This window comes from Scyliorhinus torazame, chromosome 13, assembly GCF_047496885.1.
Source record: "Scyliorhinus torazame isolate Kashiwa2021f chromosome 13, sScyTor2.1, whole genome shotgun sequence".
Classification (NCBI taxonomy): Eukaryota; Metazoa; Chordata; class Chondrichthyes; order Carcharhiniformes; family Scyliorhinidae; genus Scyliorhinus; species Scyliorhinus torazame.
Genome location: NC_092719.1, coordinates 84,547,043 through 84,553,042, shown reverse-complemented (window position 1 = coordinate 84,553,042; position 6,000 = coordinate 84,547,043). Strand labels below are relative to the sequence as shown.

At 51.8% G+C, this 6,000-nt stretch overlaps 1 protein-coding gene across 5 annotated transcripts in view; it reads left to right on the top strand.

Moving 5' to 3' along the window:
* The first annotated feature begins 831 nt into the window (after positions 1-831).
* The window catches only part of LOC140388168 (coiled-coil domain-containing protein 38-like), a 124,080-nt gene continuing 118,911 nt past the window's right edge, over positions 832-6,000 (top strand). For 2 of the 5 annotated variants that reach the window (XM_072471925.1, XM_072471924.1), the window contains exon 1: positions 1,478-1,719. The gene's annotated coding sequence lies outside the window, so the exon portion shown is untranslated. Of the gene's footprint in view, positions 950-1,477; positions 1,720-1,775; positions 1,827-6,000 lie in introns of those variants that run through there. The other 3 variants (XR_011934117.1, XR_011934114.1, XR_011934116.1) reach the window with 3 other exon arrangements.

The window sequence follows — 6,000 nt, the reverse complement described above, 5'->3', positions numbered from 1 at the left end:
AATTCCGGCCTTGGGTGACTGTGTGGAGTTTGTATGTTCTCCCCATGTCTGTGTGGGTTTCCTCCAGGTGCATGTTTTTTTTCCCAAAGATGAGCAGGTTAGGTGGATTGACCATGCTAAATTGTTCCTTAGTGTCCAAAGGTTAGGTGGGGTTATCGGGATAGCGTGGGGGAGTTGGCCTAGGTAGGGTGCTCTTTCAGAGGGTCGGTGAAGACCCGATGAATTGAATGGCCTCCACTGTAGGAATTCTTGTTTCTATTCTCTGGTTTCAGGGAACCCATGCAGACACAGGTAGAATGTGCAAACACCACACAGTCACCCAAGGTCCAAATTGAACACAGGTCCCTGGTGTTATGAGGCAGCACTGTTAATCAGTGTGTCATCTTGTTATCCATTATGTTTCTGCCTTGTTTACTCCAATTATCTTCTTCATTTATAATTATGGCATTATTAAATGTTTGATGTTTCAGTACGACATATGTAGAAGCTAATACAGTTCAATGGAAACATTTCTGAACAAAAATAATGTTATAAATACAAAACTTTGAAATCAGTTAACATTTAACTTAACGTTTAACTTTATCAGCTGAACAATGACATAAAATGACCTCAACTTTTACAAAGTTCTTGCAAAAAAATGTATTTTCTCACTTAAACACAACGGTCAATAAAATCTATGTTTCCACATATACGTAACGGTTCTGTCTATTTGTAATGGGGAGGGGAAGGAACAGGGGTCACGGGAGGAAACGCGGGAAGGGAGGGTTTTGATATATCAATTGTTAATTTTACAAGCTCAATGTCCGAAAGCAGCAGTTGCCAGATCTCGAATGGCTCGTGCGTCATCTGAAGGCTGGGCTTGTACACCCACATCAGGAAGTATGCCTGCATCAGGCTCCATATGACCTTCCGCCAGCTCGTCCATTTCTGGTGGCAAGACATCTTCCAGGTGAATGCTCAGTCCATGTTGAATGTCAAAGTTGTACACTACAACAGTCTATGAGACTATTTCTGGTGCATAGCGTAACGTGCCCCTGACCTGTCCAGACATCGAAATCGTGATTTGAAAACACCAATTGTCCTCTCCACTACCCGACACGTTGCTACATGCGCACGGTTGTATCATTCCTGTGCTTCATTGTTGGTCCTCCGGAACGGTGTCATAAGCCATGTTCTCGATGGGTATCCCTGATCACCCAGTAACCATCCTTTAATTCCTGGTGGTGTTGTCTTGGACTGGTGGAAAATTGAACTTTCGAGGACAAATGAGTCACGGACACTTCCCCGGTTGTTTGCATTTACAGTGGGGATCCTCATTTTGTAACCCCTTCCTGTTGAATATATGTTCGCGCAGTGTCTGCATTGTCCATTCGGCTGGGCTTCGAACTGACTGAAAATAACGTCCACCAGTTTGAACGTGGCGCGCGCCCGCCCGTACGCTGCGCACATGCGGCGCAGCAGCGCAGCCGCAGCGGAAGTTACGGGGCAGCGTCTCTCTGGCCCGATCCCACTCTCGCGCGTCGATTGTTTTGATTCTAATTGGCTCCCGCTGAACTTCCCCGGGAATCAACAGCCAATCAGTGAAAACTTTACATGTGCCGGTTCCCGGGCGAACCAATGAGCTGCCCCGTTTCTTGGCAAAGCCCCGGTGGGCACGTGCTGTCATAACGGTCCGGGCCGGAGCTTCACCGAGGGGAAGCTGTACACCTCTCTGGAAAGGTATGTATCGGCGGAGGGGCGTGTACCTGAGGAGAAATGTGTATACTCTAGGGTGAGGTATGTACTCGAGAAGAGGTGTGTACCTGGGGAGGAATAATGTACCTGAGGTAGGTGTGTACCTGGGGAGGAATAATGTACCCGAGGGAGGCGCGTACGCCGGGCAGGGCTCTTGCGCCAGGGAAGACGCGTATCCCGGGTGGGGCAAGGAAAGCCCATATCCCGGGTGTGTGTGTTCCCCGAGGAAGGCGCGTACCCTGAGGGGGGTGCGTTTACCCAAGGAAGGTGCGTACCCTGGGTGTGGGGCCTGTATACGGGGAGGGACTTGTACCCTGAAGGGGAACGTGTACCCGGTTATACTGCGGGTATGGTGCATACCCGAGGAAGGTGTGTATGTAGGGTGGACTGCGTCCCCAGGGAGGAATGCTTAGCCGGGGGAGGTGTGTATTCCAAGGGTGGGCTGTGCCTCCAGGGAGTGATTTGTACCCAGGGAAGGTGTATATCCACGGTCATCCTGGGGAAGGTTTGTACCTAGGGTGGGCTGCGTCCCTGGGGAGGAATGTGAACCCGGGGGAGGTGAATATCTCGGGTCGGCTGCATCGCCGGGGAGGAACGCGTACCCGTGGAAGGTTTCGTATTGGGGACGCACGTGTACCTCAGTGAGGAGGGTCTGTGCCGTAATCCGTGCTGAGCTGAGAAATTGTTGGATCCCCTGTGCTGCTGAAGGGGAAACTCCTGTCTCTGGTCTGCCATTCCCTGTGACGGCCAGGGTGGCGGTGGGCGTTGAGACTTTCCACAGCCTTTTGGCAAGGTCACAATGAAGGGGAAAATAGACTTTTTACAGTGTCAGAGGTCAACTTGTTGAATGTTTAAAAGGAGAAAAATTCCCTAAACAGTGGTAGTTCTTGACCCAGAAATTTAACTTTTTATTTGTAAAATGTTAATTTATAGAACATTACAGTGCAGTACAGGCCCTTCGGCCCTCGCTGTTGCGCCGACCTGTGAAACCACTCTAAAGCCCATCTACACTATTCCCTTATCATCCATATGTCTATCCAATGACCATTTGAATGCCCTTAGTGTTGGCGAGTCCACTACTGTTGCAGGCAGGGCATTCCACGCTCTTACTACTCTGAGTAAAGACCTACCTCTGACATCTGTCCTATATCTATCTCCCCTCAATTTAAAGCTACGTCCCCTCGTGCTAGACATCACCATCCGAGGAAAAAGGCTCTCGCTGTCCATCCTATCCAATCCTCTGATCATTTTGTATGCCTCAATTAAGCCACCTCTCAACCTTCTCTCTAACGAAAACAGCCTCAAGTACCTCAGCCTTCCCTCATAAGATCTTCATTGATACTTATTGATTGATACTGCTGATGGTATGAATGTGGATCCATGTAGCAAGTGCCTGGTGAGTCTAAAACCAGGGGACATAATCTCAGGATCAAGGACAAGTCATTTAGGACTATGATGAGAAGGAATTTATTCACCCAGAGGGTGGTCACATTCCTCATATGACAGTCCTGCCATCCCAGGAATCCGCCTGGCAAACCTTCGCTGCGCTCCTTCCATAGCAAGAATATCCTTCCTGCAGATAAAGACACCAAAACTGCACGCAATACTCCAGGTGTGGCCTCACCATGCCTTATATAATTGGAGCAAAAGATCCCTATTCCTATATGCAAATCCTCTCGCTATGAAGGCCAACATGCCATTTGCCGCCTTTATTGCCTGTTGTACCTGCAATTTACCCCAAAATTTACACCCATTATGATCTTCCATTTGTCCACATTATACTGCATCTGCCATGTATGTGCCCACTCACTCAGCCTGTCCAAATCCCGCAGACGAACCTCTGCATCCTCTTCACAGTCCACTCTCCCGTCCAACTTTGTATTGTCTGCAAATTTGGAAATACTATATTTAGTTCCCTCGCCCAAATCATTAATATATAATGTGTACAGTTGTGGTCCTAGCACAATCCCTGCAGTATCCCACTAGTCACTGCCTGCCAATCGCCAAAATACCCATTTATTTCAGCCTTTTGCTTCCTGTCTGCTAACCAGCTTTCTATCCATTGTGGTAAACCACTGTTGCACCTGTATTAGGTGATGTAAGGTAGGACCTGTACTACAGGTTCGCCGGTAGTCCCTGCCTGCTGGCTCAGCCCAGTAGGCGGAGTATAAATATGCATGTCCTCCATTCAGCAGCCATTTCGCCAGCTGCTGTGGAAGGCCACACACCTTAGAGCAATAAAGTCTCAGTTGTAGCCAGCTTTAGTCTTTATTCAATTGGTCGTGCCTCAATTTATTGCTCTAAGATTTCCTAAAAGATGGACCTCTGAATCAAACCAGATTGCCTGCAGCTGGATCCGCAATCAAGCGATGCCAAAAAGGACTAATCACTGGCTAGCTTGCTTCGAGGCGTACATCATCTTAGCGACCAACCCTGCTCCGGAGGCTCAGAAGATACAGATCCTGTACTCAAGGATGAGCTCCAACATGTTTCTGCTGATCCAGGACCCCCCGAACTACGCCGATGCCACGGCGCTTCTCAAAGAAAACTACGCACAGAAAACGAACACGCTCTTCGCCAGGCACGTACTCTCCATTCGCTCTCAACTCCCTGGTGAGTCCATAGAAGACTTCTGGCGGCCCTAATCCCATTCGCCTGGGACTGTGACTGTCAGGCTGTTACGGCCACCGAACATTCCAAACTTCTTATGCGGGACATGTTCGTTACGGGGATTGGGTCGCACCTCAGACGCCAAATACTGTTAGAAGGGGCCACGCTCGACCGAGCTGAAACAAAGAAGCTAGCGCTCTCCATGGCGGTTGCCTCACGTAACATTCAGGCCTACCCGACCAACCACGTGGCCCACTCCTCCTCTCCCCTCGTGGACCCCACAGACAGCCGCTCCAGCGGGGGCCTTACCCAGCCAGTACGCCTGCGCCACACACCAGCCCGCGCACCCCGGGGGTCCCTGATGTTACTTCTGCGGCCAGTAGAAGCACCCTCGCCAACGCTGCCCGGCCCACTCTGCCCTTTGCAAGGCTTGCGGCAAAAAGGTGCACTTCGCCGCGGTGTGCCAGGCCCACGCAGTTGCTGCTATCGCCCACCCCCCTAGCCTACACACAATGGGCGCCGCGATCTTCATCTCCCTGGACCACGCGCGGTCAGTGGGCGCCGCCATCTTCTCCCCCTCAGTCCACGTGCGGCCCATGGGCGTCGCCATCTTGTCCAACCCCCGCAGTGTGCGGCCTATGGGCGCCTCCATTTTGGCGCCGCCATCTTGTCTCCCCCACGGGACATGGACACCGACAGCATTCCAGGACCTGGGCCCCCCAGGCTCCCCATCATCCGACGTCAGCGACGACCGACCACGACTCGCCTCAGTGACGATCAACCAGTCTCATCCGCACAACCTGGACCACCGCATCGACCAGCGTGAAAATCAACGGCCATGTGACCTCTTGCCTGCTGGAGTCCGGGAGCACTGAAAGCTTCATACACCCGGATACGCTAAGGCGCTGCTCCCTCGCGGTACACCCCGCCAACCAAAGAATTTCCCTGGCGCCTCGATCCCATTCTGTCGCAATCCGGGGGTTCTGCATGGTCACACTCATGGTCCAGGGCCTAGAATTCAGCGGCATCCGCCTCTACGTCCTCCCTAACCTCTGTGCTGCCCTACTACTCTGCCTGGACTTGCAGTGTAACCTCCAGAGCCTAACCCTCAAATTCGGCGGGCTCCTACCACCCCTCACTGTGCGGCCTCGTGATCCTCTTCGCCAATCTAACCCCGGATTGCAAACCCGTTGCCACCAGGAGCAGACGGTACAGCACCCAGGACATCTTGGGCCATCTTGACAAATGCATGAATAGGATGGGAATAGAGGGATACGGACCCAGGAAGTGTAGAAGATTGTAGCTTAGTCGGGCAGCATGGTCGGCACGGGTTTGGAGGGCCTGTTCCTGTGCTGTACATTTCTTTGTTCTTGATCAGGTCCGAGGTCCAGCGGCTGCTTCGGGAGGGCATTATCGAGGCCAGCAACAGCCCCTGGAGAGCCCAAGTGATAGTCGTTGAAACTGGGGAGAAACGTCGTGGACGACAGCCAGACCATCAATCGGTACACGCAGGCCGACGCGTACCCCCTCCCACGCATATCTAATATGGTCAATCAGATTGCACAGTACCGGGTCTTTTCAACGGTAGACCTCCAATCCGCCTATCACCAGCTCCCCATCCGTAAGGCCCATACACTGCCTTCGAGGCAGAAGTCC